At 36.1% G+C, this 19,734-nt stretch overlaps 1 pseudogene; it reads right to left on the reverse strand.

Annotated features, from left to right (window-relative positions):
- Window positions 1-9,802: 9,802 nt before the first annotated feature.
- Window positions 9,803-19,734, reverse strand: part of LOC147916347 (shugoshin 2-like) — a 33,837-nt pseudogene continuing 23,905 nt past the window's right edge.

Consider the following 19,734-nt stretch of genomic DNA (forward strand, 5'->3'; position numbering starts at 1 on the left):
TAATATTTTTCCAGCAATAATGAGAGGAAAAGAGAGTTAAAATTTGAAACAAACTGTGCAAGTGGCCCGCAACATTTTTATTCTGAAATCAGATACAGGCTGATAACAACTCTTCATGTTTCAACTCTCTTCAGAGAATCACACGAATTAATGCACACTCACTGAACATCTGTCATCGATGGCTCACCCTGTGAAAGGCACCCTGAGGAGCAGAGATGACAGATGGCTCCCCGTCCTCTAACACGTCCTATAGCTCTAGACCTTTCTACTTCTTTCGCTCCAGTATCTCTTCTCCTGGAATAGCCTGACCCACCAAAATCCTAGTGTTCCACATACATGTGCTGAAATGCTGGGTTCTCAGCAGAGAATTGTAATTAGTACGGGAATGTCCAATCTACAAAATTTCTAATAACAAAGGAACATCCTTAGGATCCAATGTTAAGGGGAAAAAAGTGGGATGAGTAATGTTACACATAGTGTGATTTCAAGTATTTATTTAAAAATCCATAGATTGAAGTCTGCCCGCATATGCCAAAATGCTGACTGCAGTTCCTCCACGTGACTGTTTTTCTTGCTCTTCTCTGATTCTCTACATCCCATTTTCTTCAGTGAGTATTATTTTAATAACTGGGGAAAACAAAAAACACTAAAGGTAAAAAGCCTACCTGTTCTTCAGGGCCTAAAATGCTATCTATTTCATGATGTCTTTGCAGGTTCCTCTAGTCAAAGTGACTCCCCATTACATCCCTCAGCATAATATGTGTGCTTTTATTCAAGCATTTACCACATTTCAACACTGTGTTTGTCTCTTTTACATCCATGTATTTATTCTGAGGAAAGGGAGTTGGTATTGGTTATTTTTATTTATTTTGTTTTGTTTTGTTTTCTTTTGTCTCTTTCTTTTTTTTTTTTTGGTTTATTGTGGTAACATTGTATAAATTTCAGGTGTACATCATTATACTTCTATTTCTGCATAGATTACATCATGTTCTCATGTTCACCACCCAAATACTAATTACAACCCATCACCACACACATGTGCCGAATTATCCTTTTCACCCTCCTCTATGCCCCCTTACCCTCTGGTAACCACCAATCCAATCTCTGTCTCTATGTGTTTGTTTATTGTTGTTATTATCTACTACTTAATGAGTGAGATCATACAGTATTTGACCTTCTCCCTCTGACTTATTTCACTTTGCATAATACCCTCAATGTCCATCCGTGTTGTCACAAATGGCTGGATTTCATCTTTTCGTATGGCTGAGTAGTATTCCATTGTGTATATATACCACATCTTCTTTATCCATTCTTCCCTTCGTGGGCACTTAGGTTGCTTCCACGTCTTGGCTATTGTGAATAATGCTGCAATGAACAGAGGGGTGTATTATCTGTACGCATTGGTGTTTTCACGTTCTTTGGATAAATACCCAGCAGTGGAATAGCTGGATCATATGGTAGTTCTATCCTTAATTTTTTGAGGAATCTCCATACTATTTTCCATAGTGGCTGCACCAGTTTGCACTCCCACCAGCAGTGTATGAGAGTTCCCTTCTCTCCACATCCTCTCCAACATATGTTGTTTCCTGTCTTGTTAATTATAGCCATTCTGATGGGCGTGAGGTGATATCTCATTGTAGTTTTGATTTGCATTTCCCTGAGAGTTAATGATTTTGAACATCTTTTCATGCGTCTGTTGGCCATCTGTATATCTTCTTTGGAGAAATGTCTGTTCAGGTCTTTTGCCCATTTTTTAATTGGGTTGTTAGTTTTTTTGTTCTTGAGATGCATGAGTTCTTTATATATTTTGGAGATTAAGCCCTTATCAGATGTATGGTTGGCAAATATCTTCTCCCAATTGTTAGGTTGTCTTTTCGTTTTGTTGATGGTTTCCTTTGCTGTGCAGAAGATTTTTAGTTTGATGTAGTCCCATTTGTTTATTTTTTCTATCGTTTCTCTTGCCCGGTCAGACATGGTGCTTGAAAATATGTTGCTAAGACTGATGTCGAAGAGCGTACTGCCTATGTTTTCTTCTAGAATTTTCATGGTTTCAGGTCTTACATTCAAGTCTTTAATCCATTTGGAGTTAATTTTGGTGTATGGTGTAAGGTAAAGATCTATTTTCATTTTTTTGCTTGTGGCTGTCCAGTTTTCCCAACACCATTTGGTGAAGAGACTTTTATTTCTCCAATGTATGTTCTTGGCTCCTTTGTCAAAGATTAGCTGTCCATAGATGTGTGGGTTTATTTCTGGGCTTTCGATTCTATTCCATTCGTCTGTGTGTCTGTTTTTGTGCCAGTACCATGCTGTTTTGTTTACTATAAGTTTGTAGTGTATTTTGAAATCAGGGAGTGTGATAGCTCCAGCTTTGTTCTTTTTTCTCAGGATTCCTTTAGCTATTTGGGGTCTTTTGTTGTTCCATAAAAATTTTAGGATTCTTTGTTATATTTCTGTGAAAAATGTTGTTGGAACTTTGATAGGGATTGCATTGAATCTATAGATGGCTTTAGGAAGTATGGACATCTTAACTATGTTAATTCTTCCAATCCAAGAGCACGGAATATCTTTCCATTTCTTTGTGTCTTCTTCAATTTCTTTCAGCAATGTTTTATAGTTTTCCGTGTACGGATCTTTCACCTCTTTGGTTAAGTTTATTCCTAGGTATTTTATACTTTTTGTTGCAATTGTAAACGAGATTGTATTCTTAGTTTCTCTTTCTGCTACTTTGTTGTTAGTGTATAGAAATGCAACTGATTTTTGTATGTTGATTTTGTATCCTGCAACTTTACCATATTCATTTACTACTTCTAAAAGTTTTCTGGTGGATTCCTAGGGTTTTCTATATAAAAATCATGTCATCTGCAAATAGTGACAGTTTCACTTCCTCCTTTCCAGTTTGGATCCCTTTTATTTCTTTTTCTTGCCTGATTGCTCTGGCTAGGACTGCCCATACTACGTTAAATAAGAGCGGTGAGAGTGGGCATCCTTGTCTGGTTCCTGTTCTTAGAGGGATAGCTTTCGGTTTTTCACCATTGAGGATGATATTAGCTGTGGGTTTGTCATATATGGCCTTTATTATGTTGAGGTACTTTCCCTCTATACCCATTTTATTCCGATTTTTTATCATAAATGGATGCTGTATCTTGTCAAATGCCTTCTCTGCATCTATTGAGATGACCATGTGATTTTTATTCTTCATTTTATTAATGTGATGTATCACCTTGATTGATTTGTGAATGTTGAACCATCCCTGCATCCCTGGAATAAATCCCACCTGATCATGGTGTATAATCTTTTTAATGTATTGTTGTATGCGATTTGCTAGTATTTTGTTGAGGATTTTTGCATCGATGTTCATCAGTGATTGGGCCTATAATTTTCTTTTTTTGTGTTGTCCTTGTCTGGTTTTGGTATCAGGGTAATGTCAGCTTCGCAGAATGAGTTAGGGAGCTTCCCCCCCTCCTCAATTTTTTGGAAGAGTTTGAAAAGGATAGGTATTAAGTCTTCTTTCCATGTTTGGTAGAATTCACTAGGGAAGCCATAAAGTCCTGGACTTTTATTTTTGGGGAGGGTTTTCATTACTGTTTCGATCTCCTTACTGGTGATTGGTCTATTCAAATTCTCTATTTCTTCTTGATCTAGTTTTGGAAGGTTGTATGATTCTAAGAATTTATCCATTTCTTCCAGATTGTCAAATTTGTTGGCATATAGCTTTTCATAGTATTCTCTCATAATATTTTGTATTTCTGAGGTGTCGGTTGTAATTTCTCCTCTTTCATTTCTGATTTTACTTATTCCAGCCTTCTCTCTTCTTTTCTTGGTGAGTCTAGCTAAAGCTTTGTCAATTTTGTTTATCTTTTCAAAGAGCCACCTCTTGGTTTTATTAACTTTTTGTATTTTTTTTAGTCTCTATTTCATTTATTTCTGCTCTGATTTTTATCATTTCCCTTCATCTACTGATTTTGGGCTTTGTTTGTTCTTCTTTTTCCAGTTCCTTTAGGTGCATTGTTAGATTGTTTATTTGAGATTTTTCTTGTTTGTTGAGATAGGCCTGTATTGCTATAAACTTCCCTCTTAGAACTGCTTTTGCTGTATCCCATAAATTCTGGCATGTCGTATTTTCATTTTCATTTGTCTCCAAGTATTTTTTGATTTCTCCTTTGATTTCTTTGTTGACCCAATCATTGCTCAGTAGCATTTTGTTTAATCTCCACATATTTGTGGCTTTTATGATTTTCTTCCTATAGTTGATTTCTAGTTTCATACCGTTGTGGTCAGAAACTATGCTTGGTATTATTTCAATCTTCTTAAATTTATGGAGACTTCTTTTGTGGCCTAATATGTGATCAATCCTGGAGAATGTTCCATGTGCATTTGAAAAGAATGTGTATTCTTCAGTTTTTGTATGGAAGTTCTGTATATATCTACTAGGTCCATCTCTTCTAGTGTGTCATTTAAGGCCAATGTTTCCTTATTGATCTTCTATTTGGATGATCTATCCGTTGGTATAAGTGGAGTGCTAAAGTCCCCTACTATTATTGTGTTACTGTCTATTTCTCTTATTATGTCTGTTAATAATTGCTTTATATATTTAGGTGCTCCTGCATTGGGTGCATAGATATTTACAAGCGTTATGTCCTCTTGTTGGATTGTTCCCTTGATCATTATGTAGTGCCCTTCTTTGTCTCTTTTTACAGTTTTTGTTTTAAAGTCTATTTTGTCTGATATGAGTATTGCTACCCCAGCTTTCTTTTCATTACCATTAGCATGGAGTATCTTTTTCCATCCCTTTACTTTCAGTTTGTGAGTGTCTTTAGGTCTGAAGTGTGTCTCTTGTATGCAGTATAGATATGGGTCTTGTTTTTTTATCCAGTCAGCCACCTTATGCCTTTTAATTGGAGCATTTAGTTCATTAACATTGAAAGTAGCTACTGATAAGTATGTGCTTACTGCCATTATTTAACTTTTTTTTCTTGGTGTTTTAGTAGTTCTCTGTTCCTTTCTTCTTCTCTTGCTCTCTTCCCTTGCGGTTTGATGGCTTTCTTTCGTATTATGTTTGGGTTCCTTTCTCTTAGTTTTTTGTGTATTTACTATAGGTTTCTGGTTTGTGATTACCATGGGGTTCATATATAGTAACCTACATATATAGCAGTCTATATTAAGTTGATAGTCTCTTTAATTTGACCTCTGGCTGTAAGCTCTACTCTTTAACTCCCCTCCTCCCACATTTTAGGTTTTTGATATCATATCTAACCTCTTTTTTGTGCATTTGTATCGATTACCTTCTTATCATGGAAATAGATAATTTTTCCTATTTGTGGTCTTCTCTTTTTTCCTTAAATAAGTCCCCTCAGCATTTCTTGTAGTACTGGTTTCTTGGTGACAAACTCCTTTAATTTTTGCTTGTCGGGGAAACTTTTTATCTCTCCTTCCATTTTGAATGATAACCTTGCTGAGTAGAGTACTCTTGGCTGTAGGTTTTTTCCTTTTAGCACTTTAAATATATCATGCCACTCTCTTCTAGCCTGTAAGGTTTCTGCTGAGAAGTCAGCTGATAACATTATGGGGTTTCCTTTGTATATAACTTGTCTTTCTCTTGCAGCTTTTAGGATTCTATCTTTATCTTTAATTCTGGACATTTTAATTATGATGTGTCTTGGTGTGGGCTTCTTTGGGTTTATCTTGTTTGGTGCTCTCTGTGCTTCCTGTACCTGGATGTCTGTTTCCTTCCTTAGGTTAGGGAAGTCTTCAGCTATTATTTCTTCAAATAGATTCTCTGCCCCTTTGTCTCACTCTTCTCCTTCTGGGACCCCTATAACACAGATGTTAGTGCTGTTGATGTTGTCCCAGAGGTCCCTTAGATTGTCTTCACTCTTTTTAATTCTTTTTTCTTTTATCTGTTCAGCTTGGGTGATTTCTTCTAGTCTTTCGTCCAGCTTGCAGATCCATTATTCCATATCCTCTACTCTGCTTTTGAGTCCCTCTAGTGAATTTTTCATTTCCAGTATTGTATTCTTCATTTCTGACTGGTTCTTTTTTATATCTTCCATTTCTTTGTTAACATTCTCACTGAGTTCATCCATTCTTCTCCCAAGATCAGTGAGCATCCTTAACACTCTTTGTTTGAACTCTTTCTGGTAGGTTGCTCATTTCTGTTTCACTTAGTTCCTTTTCTGGGGTTTTGTCCTGTTTCCTTACTTGGAATGTATTCCTTTGCCTCCTCATTTTGCCTCTTTCCCTGTGTTTGTGTCTATGTATTAGGTAGGTCAGCTACGTCTCCTGCTCTTGGAGAGGTGACCTTATATAAGTGATGCCTTAGGAGGTCTTGCAGTGTGTTTCCCTCCCCTCTCCAATTGCAAATGTTCCAGGAGTGACCCCTGTGTGGGCTACATGTGTCCTTCTGTTGTGGAGGGGTTGTTCTTCCCGTAGGTGCCCAGGGAGGCTGAGCTATGCCCCTGGCCAGCTGTTGTAATGTTCAGCTGCTTGTAGTTGTTGTGGGCCCTTCAGTACCTTTATCGGGTGTGGGGTGTCCCAGCACAGTTGGCTGCAAGGTCTAATAGCACATTCCTGTTGCTGTATTTCTATTAAGTGAGTAGGCCCCCAGCATGGCAGGTTGTTAGGCTCAGGGGCTTACAATTGCTATAAGCCTCTAGCCTTTAGGTCCCTTGTCAACTCTCTGAGGATTGCAGCCAGGTGGGGCTGGCCTCAGGCATGGGAGCACCCAATTGTTTCAGGCTTTGGAAGGTGGGGCCAACCCCCTATGTCACTCTTTGAGAAGCACAAGTTTTCTGCAGCTGAGAAGCCCCACCACCTACAGATCCACACACAGTCAACACAGTCCTGCCCCATGAGCATGCCCCAACCTCCTGAAGTGGACCCAGTCTCTCCAAGGTGGGAGCCCCACACTCTCCACCTGCTCCTTGCACACACCCAGCCCTACAGAGGCGGACCCAGTAACTAGGCTGTGGAGAATCCAGGCAGCTCCCTTAGAGGCCCACAAGTAGCCCGAGGGCTTGTTGGGTGGGGCCAGTTCCTCAGTCCCTAAACTGGCTGAGCTGGATTAAATCAGTGCTGCAGCGCGTGGGGCAGACCCTGGGCTAGCAGGCCCCAGGGAGAACTCCAATGGCGTCTACCAGTGTCTGTGTCAGCACGCCCACACCAGGCCACCACAATGCCCACCGCCAATGTCTCAGTCCCTGGAGAGGTCTCACCTCTCACTGAGGTGAACTCGGAGTCTATCAATCAGGTGAGTCTCTTTTCCCCATTGGGCTGTGCACCTTTCTTTCTGCTGATTTTATGTTGCTTTCTGAAACAGGTGAGTTAGTGCGTGGGCCATTTAAGAGCCAGTTTTAATTTCTTTGTGAACCAGCTTTTCTGGAGGTACTCCCCCATGTTTTAGTAGCAAGCAAAGTCAGATATTATGCCACTCATCTCGATTGTGCTGGGTCCAAAAAATGCCTACAGCAGGGGTGCTCCCCAGCTCAGGGCCCCACTCCTCCAGGGAGGGCTGCATACCTTTGGCCTGCTCCCGGGTGGCTAAGAAAGCAGGCGGCTTGTGAAGGTGGCGTTTTTTCTCTCCAGAAGGGAATTTCTGTCTCTTCCACCTCAATTAGGATTGTCTTTTGTTGCAGGAGGTCCTCATATCCAGTTTTCAGTTCTCTCTCAGGGGTAATTTTTCCAAGAGTAGTTGTAAATTGGCTGTGTCCACAGGAGGAGGTGAGTTCATGGTCTGCCTACGCTGCCATCTTGACTTCTCTCCAGTATTGGTTATTTTTAAATCCTCTAAAATACCTAGAATAATGCTTTGATCACATTAAATATATGCTGGAGAGAGTCTCACCCGTAAGAAACTTGCAATTGTCTTTGGTAAAAGCAAACCAGGGCAATTCACCATTATATACAACTAAAATTTCCTTCAAATATGTGAGAAGGAAAATTATCTACCTAACGCCATTATCGGAGAACTCTGTGGTAAAGGGCAAATCCGTTATTTGGTTATAAATGTCCAAGACACTCTCACAGTTATCTTCCCAAAGTATTAAACTTTTTTTAAATTGCTTCATATTGTTTCTATAGATGAGGCTACACAGTTAACTATTGTTCTTAAATTCCATAAAAATATCAGTTATAATAGAAAATATTTTACTGGCTTGGGGAAAAAATATATACATTTAAAACTTGATCACCTCAGGTATTGACCTACCTACTCCTGATTTTTGTGTTCTCTGATTCACTTTAAATTTCATCCCTTCCCTCTTCTCACGCACATCATCACTTATTTGAAAGATTGGTGATCAATCCAGGGGAAAACTTTCTCTAATTACCAGCTTATTGCTAGAAGAAATACTCAAAGGTATTGAACTCTGAGGAACACTGTTACAAGAAGACTCTTGTATGTTAGGTGAATATATCTGAGATAAATATGTAAACATCTTTGGGTAAAAGTCTGGCTTAATTGTGACAATTTTCTCATTTTCCAAATTTGTTTCCTTATCAGCTTGTTCACATTCAACTGACACTCCCTGAAGGGTGTCCATTACTTCACGGCCGTCTGGAGAAGGGTCTTTGAAGGTCTTCCATTTGGATCTGGGTGTCATTTTACTGACTTCTTTGGCCTGGCACCCTCCTTCTGTTATCACTCCCACAGAGGAGATCTCTCTTTTTCTATTCAGAGCTGTAGTTATTTGCTTTGGATTCTCACGAGGTTCCATGTGGTTTCCAGGATCAGAATCGGCTTCATTAGGAACATGTTTTGAACGTGATTCTAAGGACATACACGTCTCTGAAGAATCTGTTAACTGCAAAATAGGTTTGTTTTCATTTTTTGCCAAAATGTTCTTTGCCTTGCCTGATGATTCTTTCCCATGCTTTTGAACAAGTTTGTAAGGATTGGAAATTTGATCACAATTTTCATTTTCATTACTCTTGATTTCCATACATCTCCACTGATAATACCTTTGCATTCAAGTCTTTGTTTCGATTTATCTATTTTAAGACCAAGATCTTTGGTATAGCTTTCTTGGCCAGGCATGACTTTATCATTATCCTCATGTATTTGGAACGTTTCAGAAATTATTTCTGTCTTCCGATTTACTTTCTGCCTAAGCTTCTTATTTGTTTTTGATTCATTTTGCTGAGCAGGTTCCATATCAGTGACATGCTTTTTCATATCCAACATATTCTGGGTCTCATACTCATATAAATTTCCATTATCTTTGGTGGAAAGATGAGCTGTTTTAAATTCATTTGTTACGTCCAGTCTTTCAGAAATGGTCTCTTTATCCTATTGGGTTAGGGAAAAGACGTACCTTTTTCTAGGTCATGCACACCTTTGTTCTTAAACTCATTTATCTGGTCCATTTCCAAAATTATTTTTCTCTTCTGACTTACTTTCTGCCTGAGCCTCTTCTTTATTTTCTATTCATCCTGCTTTGCAGGTGGCATATCAGTCACATGCTTTTCCACCCCCAAAATGTTTCGAGTCTCATAATCACATAGGTTCCTATCACCTCTGGTGGAAGGATCAGCTGTTTGAAACTCATTTGAGTCTTCTAGAGTCTTAGGGATGACTTCTTTACTCTTTTGGGTTGGAGAAAATAAGTTACCTTTTTCTGGGTCATGTATGCCTTTGCCATTGTTCTCATAGATTTGGTTGATTTCAGAAACTATTTCTGTCTTCTGATATACCTTCTGCCTAAGCTTCTTATCTATTTCTGATTGATTTTGACAAGCGGGCTGCAAACCATGGACAGGCTTTTTCACCCTCAAAACATCTTGAGTCTCAAAATCATATGGGTTTCCACTATCTTTGGTGGAAAGAGCAGGCGTTGTCAACTCGCTTGGGTCTTCTTGGTTTTCAGGGATGACTGCTTTATCCTTCTGGGTTAGGAAGAAAGAGTTATCCTTTTCTGGGCAATACACACTTTTGTCATCATCTAAATAATTCACTTCAGAAATTATTTCTGTCTTCTGATTTACTTTCTGCCTAAGCTTCTTATTTATTTTTGATTCACTTTGCTGAGCAGGTTGCATATCAGTGACATGCTTTTTCAAATCCAACTTATTTTGGGTCTCATAATCATGTATATTTCCATTATCTTTGGCAGAAAGATCAGCTGTTTGAAATTCATTTGTGACTTTCAGCTTTTCAGAAATGGTTTGTTTATCCTTTTAGTTTGGGAATAAGTTACCTTTTGCTAACTTATGAAGCACTAATGTCTGTCTAGAAGCTTTACCTTTATTACAAGCTAGAGAACTCTGACCCTTATCAAATTTACTCTCCTGTTGGAATTTATCTGAACCTTGGTAGAACAAGCATGTTTCTTCTTGCTCATCTGTTCCATGTATTCTTTTCTTTTTTTTTTTTTTATTATACTGTGTACTTTGTCTGCCATCTTGATCAAAGCCATTACGTAGGGTTATTTTCTCCAGGATGTTCAACTGAGTCAGCTGTTCAGTACTGAAAATAAAATTTGGATCTTCTGAATCCCCTTCGCCGTCCAGGACAACAGATCTTCTTTCTCGTCTGTTTTCAATCTTTTCCTCAATATTCACATCTGAACTATTTTTGAAATGTCTCTTTGATCTTTCTTTCTTTTTTTCAGAGCTTGAATCTTTCACTTTTATGGAAGTTTTCATTCCACAATCATTTGGTTTTTTATTACTTTTATTTTTAGTGCCTATTGAAACTGTAACGATTATGCTTACTTCACTTGCAGTTAAATCCATGTCAGCAGCATACACAGTTTTCTGCAACTGAAAGTCACCATTACCCTGAACTTGATTCACGCTCTCTGCAGCAGGTTCACCTCCAGACTCAGAGGTGTCAGGCAGGCACTGCATGTTTCTTTGCATTTTAATATTCGTTTCATTAGTAGGATCATTTATCATTTTTCTGATTTAATCCTGGACTTGAAATCTGTTGTTAATCTAAATCTATCACACAGGGAATGTCTGCAGGATTATTTGATTCCCAAGATGATATACATTTTTTCCTTTCAGTCACGATACTAGGAGATGGTTTCTCCTTTCTGTGGCTGATTGACTGGACATTTCTTATCTCACTCACTAGAGAACTCTTGGAACTTTGGTCTGAGTGGTTTTCTATAAAATAAAGGGAAACAACCATCAGAAATAAGTAATGTGGGCCGGCCCGGTGGCTTAGTGGTTAAGTGTGTGCGCTCCGCTACTGGCGGCCCGGGTTTGGATCCCGGGCGCGCACCGATGCAGCGCTTCTCCGGCCATGCTGAGGCCCCGTCCCACATACAGCAACTAGAAGGATGTGCAGCTATGACATGCAACTATCTACTGGGGCTTTGGGGAGAAAAAGGAGGAGGATTGGGAATAGATATCAATGTCAGAGCCGGTCTTCCTCAGCAAAAAGAGGAGGATTAGCATGGATGTTAGCTCAGGGCTGATCTTCCTCACAAAAAAAAAAAAAAGAAGAAATAAGTAATAACATGAAATTTATTATTTTAAACAAATTAGATTAGAAATCAAGCTGTTTCACAGAGAGGATTTCTGACAACGTGTTCTGTTCAGATACTTGTATTATAAAGAACCTATGCTGATAAAAAATAAAGTAGAAATGATCAGAGTATTCATTACCTCTGTTATGAACATTTGTATCTATGGAAAATAGTTCCCGAGAATTCATTCAGCTTTGGTCCCGACAGTAGAGTGGAGAAGAGCCAAAAGTAGAGCCATTAACATATATCTCTAGAGTGGGAGGAGGCCAGGAAACGAGCCCAAATAACAGTGATAACTCTGATAAGGATTACCGTCGAAAGGCTTTCAGGAGGCAGCTGATGTATATATAAATTGTACACACACACATACATTTTGAGAAAGTAAAAATAATTCTAAGGTCTAAATTCAATATAGTTATGGTTCCATATCCCAATCTGAAAATCTACAACAAACACATAAGCCAGCCTACACCACAGGATTATTATTCTGAAATCCCATGTGAATACAATGTAAGTGTCGTCATTCTCTCTTGCTCAACCGTTAGCCACGCTCAAGCTTTTGCTTTACCGCTAACTGGTTATGATTTTGAAAAACTCACCACACCTATCTAGATACCTATTGTATCATAGATACAATTTTCGTATCTATGAAAGGGAGAAGATGAAACTAAATAAATATACAGTCATGCACTGTCTAAAACATTTTGGCCAACGACGAACCACATATATGATGGTGGTCCCACAAGATTAGTACCATATAGCCCAGGTGTGTAATAGACTATACCGTCTAGGTTTGTGTAAGCACACTCTATGACGGGAAGTATATCAATAGAAAAAATATGTTTTGAATTATCTAAACCACACACAGTCTGATTATTTTCTTTAAGAAATAACAATTCCAAATTGTACTGCATTGATAGATACTGAAGAGGGACTAACAGCTGATGTCTTTGATATAATATTGTCGTCACATTGCAGTTTCTCTTTGTCATCATCATCATCATCATTTGAAGCTAATGGAACCCTAAAGGCAAGTGAGAAAGAATGAGGAATTTTGTGTTTTACAAAAAGTATTTAGAAAATTACATGGATAGTACTTGCTATATTCCATTTATTTAAGATAAAACCACGAACCCACCCTGGTACCTTTTTGTCTTCAACAAAGACAATAAACAGGTAGAAATGTGGCACTAAATGTGTGACAATAGACAGGTAGAAAACAGACAGTTTCTACTAGTACAGAACTTGGAATAAAGCAGGAATGCTTCTTATCTCCACAGTCCCAGTGGCCCCACAAGGAGATAACTGATATAATCACTGGTTGGGCTGTTAGGATAATAATACTAATGAAATGAATAAAGTTCAAACATACTTACAAATACTCATGCATAATATTTATAGTTTTCCTATAATCAATTTTATGGAATACCCAAAACTCTTCCTCTGGTTTCAAACAACTACAATCCATGTAAAGTTATGTGTGAAGTAAAGTTTGCTATGTTTCTAAAAGGCATCCATGTACACTAAAGCCATATTCCTACAGCAGCTAAATCTATGGAGGTGAAAAGACAGAAACCCACAGAAATAATCTTATATGCTGACCTTCTTGAAGTCAAAGAATGAAGAGTAAGATCCACCAATGCTAAAGATTTTTCTTTGTATGGCAAACAAACCATAGATATTTAAAAATTACTGATGATGGTCAAAATAAATATTGCAAAATACTTCTTAAAAATTTAAAGGAAACTATTAGTAGAACAGCCATTTGGAGGAAATATCTATGCCACTCGAAGACACAGGTTAACGAAAATAAAAAGAGAGGAGAGAGGTTCTGCTTCTGGGTAATGCCCGAATAGCTACTACTGAATCCAACGCTATCAAACATAATGTCTATAAATTTGGGCAAAACATAAAACAACAATTACCTGAAGTCACTGTAAAGTGAACAAAAAACAAGTAGAAACTGAAGGGGGTTTGACACTTAGAAGAAGGGTGAGCTTCCCACTGTTGACAACTTCAGTCAGTGCCACATTTTTAAAAAGTTAGAAGTCCACAGTCAAGTTCAAAGGCAGAATTCGGGGCAAGTACAACAGCTGTCAAGTGTGTGTGATGGGGGAAATAAACAAGAGGTAGGTAGAGGAGCCCCAGGTTTTGTGTATGAACTCTCCCCAAACATCTAGTTGACTCCTGAATCACATATATGTGAAGAAGATTCCAAGCAGCCCCATCAAGGATAAAAGACCTGAAATGAGATTTCATATGTTACTCATAACAGAGAATTTGTTTAAGTTCAGACAACATAACTACCTACTAAAATAAAAACATCAAACTTGTTGGAAGAACATACCTGAGTCCAGATTTTCTATGACATAAGATTCACCAAGTCCAGGATACAGTCCAATATTATTCAACATATGAAACCACAGAAAAACATGATTCAAACTCAAGAGAAAAAGATAATCAATAGAGAACGATCCTGATATATAAATGGCCAATAAGCACACGAAAATATGCTCAATATCATTAGTTACAGGGAAAGCCAAATCAAAACCACAATGAGATAAAACTCCATACCCACTAGGATGGCTAGAATCAGAACGATAGACAATAACAAGTGTTGGTGAGGATATGGAGAAACTGGAACCCTAACACTTTGCTGATCAGAATGTAAAACATTGCAGCAGCTTTGGAAACCAGGTTTGCAGTTCCTCCAAAGTTAAATGTAGTTATCATATGACCCGGCAATTCTACTTGTAGGTATATACCCAAAATAAACTATGAAAACTATGTCCACACAAAAACTCTCACATGCAGGTATGTAGCATGATTACTCACAATAGCCAAAAAGTGAAATACCACAAATTCTCACTAACTGATGATAAAAAAATGTAGTATATCCATACAATAAAAGATTATTTAGTCATAAAAAGGAATGAAGTACTAATACATGCTGCTACACGAATGAAACTTGAAAATGTTATGCTAAGCCAAAGAAGCTAGACACAAAAGATCACATATTGTGTGATTCCATTCATATGAAATGTCCAAAATAGGCAATTCCAGAGAGATACAAAGTAGATTAGTGGTTGCCAGGGGCTAGGGAAGAGGAGAACGAAAAGTGACTGCTAATGGATACAGGCTCTCTTTTTGGAGTGATGGAAATATTCCAGTGGAATTGGATAGTGGTGAAGGTTACACAACTTTGTGAATATACTAAAACCACTGCACTGTACTCTTTAAAAGGGTGAATTTCATGGTATGAGAAATTTTATCTGTGAATTATCTCAATTCTTAAAAAAAATAAGTAGACAAAAGGAAGTAATAAAGAGCAGACACCAATGAAATATGAAATGGAAGAAAAATTGGTAATAAAAATCAATGAAACCAAAAGCTGAGTTTTTTAAGAGATCAATAAAACTGATAAAACTCTAGCTAGTTTGAGCAAAAGGAAAGATAGAAGACACAAAATACCAATATCAGGAAGGAAAGACAGGATCTCACTAGAGATGCCACAGGCATTAAAAGAATAAGGGCATATTATAAACAACTTTATACCAAGATACTTGACTGCCTACATGAAATGAATGATTTTCTAGAAATATAAATACTTTCTAAATTGACTTCAAAAGAGATAGAAAATCTGAAAAGCCCCGTATCTATTTAAGAAATCAAATTAATAATTAAAAACTCCAGGCCCAAATTACTTCTCTTGTGAATTCTTTCCAACTTTTAAAGAAGAAATACCAATTGTATAAACTCTTTCAGAAAATGGAGGAAGAGGGAATGCTTTTCCTCTCATTTTACAAAGCCAGCAAAACACTTACCAAAACCTATCACAGAGATAATAGGAAAATTATAGATCAATCTCTTAGGAACACAGGTATAAAAATCTTTAAGAAAATATTAGCAAATCAAATCTATCAATATATAGACAGACTAATACTCCATGACCAAGTGGAATTTATTCTAGGAATGCGAAGTTGGTTTAACATTAGAAAATCAATTGAAGTCATCATATTAATAGAACAAAGGAAAAAAGTCATCACTCTCTCCACAGATACAAAAAAACATTTGACAAAATTCAATGCAAATTTATTACAAAAACTCTCAGCAAACCAGAATAAAAAGGAACTTCTTAAACTTGCAAAAACAGTGCTAACTTTTCAACAGAAAAGATAGACGCTAGAACACAATGAAATGACACTTTTAAATCACTGAAAGAAAATTCCCAGCCCCCAATTTTAAAATTGTAAACATACTCTTCAAAAATGAAGGTGAAATAAGTATGTTTCCAGAAAAACAAAAACTGAGTGGATGTATTGCCAGTACTTGCATTAAAAGAAATAATAAAGAATTTCTTCAGACAGAAGGAACTATTGAAATGCAGGAAGCTTATTGGCCAATTTTACCTCAATAAATTGAAAAAATAATAAAAATAAGTATGAATGAGCATACAATAAAAAATGCAGGAAGCAATATAAAAAATAGAAAAGTTAAACATGTAAGTAACTATAAATGAATACTGACTACACAAAATAATGAAAGTAGCAATTTGTGGAACTAAAATATATGCTGAATGAAAATACATAATAATATAAAGGCAGAACACAGGAATGTGGGATAGAAGCATTCTAAGTTGCTAGCATTATTGAGGAAGTGGTGAAGTAATATTTTGTATGACAGTGTAATAAATCAAGGATGAATATTGCTATCACCAGAGTAATCATAAAGGAATAGAAGATACCAAGTTAATAGATAAGAAAAATCAAATACAGTAGTGCCCTCTTATCCGTGGTTTCGCTTTTCACTGTTTCAGTTACCCCCAGTCAACCAAGGTCCAAAAATAACGCACCATCACACTGTCTACATCATTCACCTCACTTCCTCTCATCACGTCAGCATTGTACCATCTCACGGCATCACAAGAAGAAGGGTGAGTAGGGTACAATAAGATATTTTGAGAGGGAAACAGAGACCACATTCACATAACTTTTATTACAGTATATTGTTATACTTGTTCTATTTTATTATTAGTTATTGCTGTTAATCTCTTCCTGTGCCTAATTTATAAATTAAGCTTTATCATAGGTATGTATATATACAAAAAAAATACTATAAAAGGGTTTGGTACTATCTGCAGTTTCAGGCATCCACTGGGGGTCTTAGAATGGATCCCCTGCAGATAAAGGGGGACACTACTGTAATGAAAAATATTTGATTTCAAAAGAAATCAAGAAAGGAGAGAAAAAGGAACATAAAGCAGGTAGTTCAAATAGAAAATAACCAGATGGCAGCTATAAATCCAACTATATCAGGAATGATATTAAATGCAAACATACTAAATATTCTATGATGTTATACTGAACTTATTTTTTAAAAAAGATGAACCTATACGCATTTTAAATATAAGAGAGCATTTGAGAGTAAAGTTATAGAAAAAGGTATACCATGGAAATGGTGTATCAGACAAGTAGACTTTAAAATCATTTCTAGAAATATTTCATACTGATAAAATAATCAGCTCATCAGGAAATCAATTTGAAATTTATATGCATCTCATAACAACTTTAAAATATATATAGCAAAAATGGACAAAACTAAAAGGAGAAATAGATGAATCCATGATCATAGCGGTAGATTACAGCACTTCTCTCAATCGCTGATAGAATAAACAGACAAGAGAAGCAAGAAGGCTATGGAAGATCTGAACAATAGAATCAACAAACTTGACACAACTGACATACATAGAATACTGCACCCAACAATGACAAAGTACACATTCTTTTCATGTTCACCCCAAATACTTACTAAATTAGACCTAAATGTGTTCTAATCCAGGTCTCAATAAATTTCAAAAACCTAAAATCATTTTAACTATGCTCTGTAACTACAATGGAATTAAACTAGAAGCCAGCAACAAAAAGTAACTAGAAAAAAATACTCAGCTACTTGGAAATTAAATAATATACTTGTAAATGATCCATGGGTCAAAAAATATATAAGAACAGAAAGTAAAAAATATTATGAACTGAATGATAATAAGGAAATGGAATACCAAAAATTGTGGGATGAAGCTAAAGCAGTACTTACAGGAAAATAGCTGTATTTTTTAAAAGAAAGACTGAAAATCAATAATCTAAACAATCCCAAGAAACAAATAATAATGGTAATAATGAAAATTTTAACTTGAAAAGAAAGTAAAAGCAAAATGGAGAGAAAAATGAAATAATGAGAAAAATAAATGTACTAGAAAACAAAAATACTAAAAAGAAAGATCAATATAGCCCTAAAGATGATTATCTTTTCAAAGATGAATAAAATTGATAAACCCTTAGAGTAAAATTAATCAAGGAAAAAATGAGAAAACACAAATAGCCAATATGGAGAAAGAAAAAGAGAACATCACTACATACCCTGTAGACATTAAACACATAACTAGAGATATTATGAATAACTATAGGCCAATAATTTTATATTTTATATGAAATAGACAAATTCCTTTAAAAAGTCAACAAAACTGACACAAGAAGAAATAGAAAATCTGAATATTCTTATATCTATTAAAATGGGATGTTACCAAAAACCTTTCCACAAGAAAACCACAGGTCCAGGTAAACTTCTCCCAAGCACTTAAGGAAAACCACAGCAATTTTACACAAATACTTCCAGAAAACAGAAAAAGAACAGCACTTATCGATTCATTTACTGTGACCTGAATAATATAAATACCAAAACTTGATAAAGTATATTACAAGAAAGGAAAATTATAAACCATCTTCACTATCAACATACATGCAAAAATCCTTTAAAAAATTAGCAAATAGAATTGAATGATATATCAAAATGATGTATTATCAGGAGCAGTTCACTGCAGGAATGCAATGGCAGTTTAACATTCAAAAATCAATTTTTATAATTCATTACATTAATAGAAAAAGAATGAAAAAAGTATTATCTTCTTAATGGTGACAGGAAAAACATCTGATAAAATTCAACAGCCATTAATCTGATAAGGAAAATCTACAAAAACCCAAGAGCAAACAAATTAAATAATAGGAACACAATAAGAACGTCCACTACTACTACTTTTATTTATTATTGAACAAAAAGTAGCCACTGCAATAAGGTAAGAAAAAAATAAAAGTCCTGTAAAATGAAGGTGGGGGGAGAAAACCATCCTTATTCACAAATAGTAAAATTATTTTCATAAAAAATTTTTAAAAACACCTCAGATAAACTATTAAAATTAATAGCAAGGTCACTGGAAACACTGGTCACAGTCAATATTAAAAACTTAATTGTATTTCTATACACTAGTATCGAGAAGAAAATGAAAGTTAAAAAACAACAACATTCAGAATAGCACTAAAAATATCAAATAAGTAGGAATAAATCTAAGATGTGCAATAACTCTATTCAAAAAACTATAAAACATTGAGAGAACATACAGAATATCCAAATAAACAGAGTGATATACCATGTTCATGAATGGAACTCTCAATTTTACAAAATGTCAATTTTCCCCAAACTGAACTACATTCCATGTAACCCCAATCAAAATTCCAGAAGTGTGAGAGTGTGTGTGCATGCATGTGTGTGTGTAAGTTGACAAGTTGATTCTAAAATTCACAGGGAAATGCAAAGGGCCAAGAATAGCCAACATAATATTCAAGAACAAAAAAATAAATAAAATGGAGATTTACTATCAAATATCAAGGCTTATTATTAACCTCGTAATTAAGATAGTGTGATAGTGACAAAAAAACTCATATAAGAGAACAGTGAGTTCAGAAACACACCCATACACAGCCAGTCACTTGATTGATGATACAGATGACACTGCAATGAGGCAGGGAAAGGATGGTCTTTTCAATAAATGGTGCAAGGTCAATACAATTTCTGCATGAAAAACAAGGACCCTTTCCTCACCTCATACCTAAAATTCCAGGTAGACTGAAGAATGTGAATGTGAGATGTGAAAGGGAAAGTAATAAAGCTTTTAAAAGAAAACACAGGAGAACACCTCATGACCTTGCAATTAGTAAAGATTTTCTTAAAGGGATACAGAAAGTAGTAACCATAAGGGGTGGGGGATACATAGATACGTAGATAGATAGATAGATAGATAGATAGATAGATAGATAGACAGACAGACAGATAGATTATATAGATACAAAAACTGGATTTTATAAAGAGCTCTGTTTACCTAAAAACACCATTAAGAGAGTGAACAGGCAAGCCATAGAGTAAAAGATATTTCTAATAC

This window comes from Ceratotherium simum, chromosome 9 (assembly GCF_057802395.1).
Source record: "Ceratotherium simum simum isolate JZ-2026a chromosome 9, ASM5780239v1, whole genome shotgun sequence".
Classification (NCBI taxonomy): Eukaryota; Metazoa; Chordata; class Mammalia; order Perissodactyla; family Rhinocerotidae; genus Ceratotherium; species Ceratotherium simum.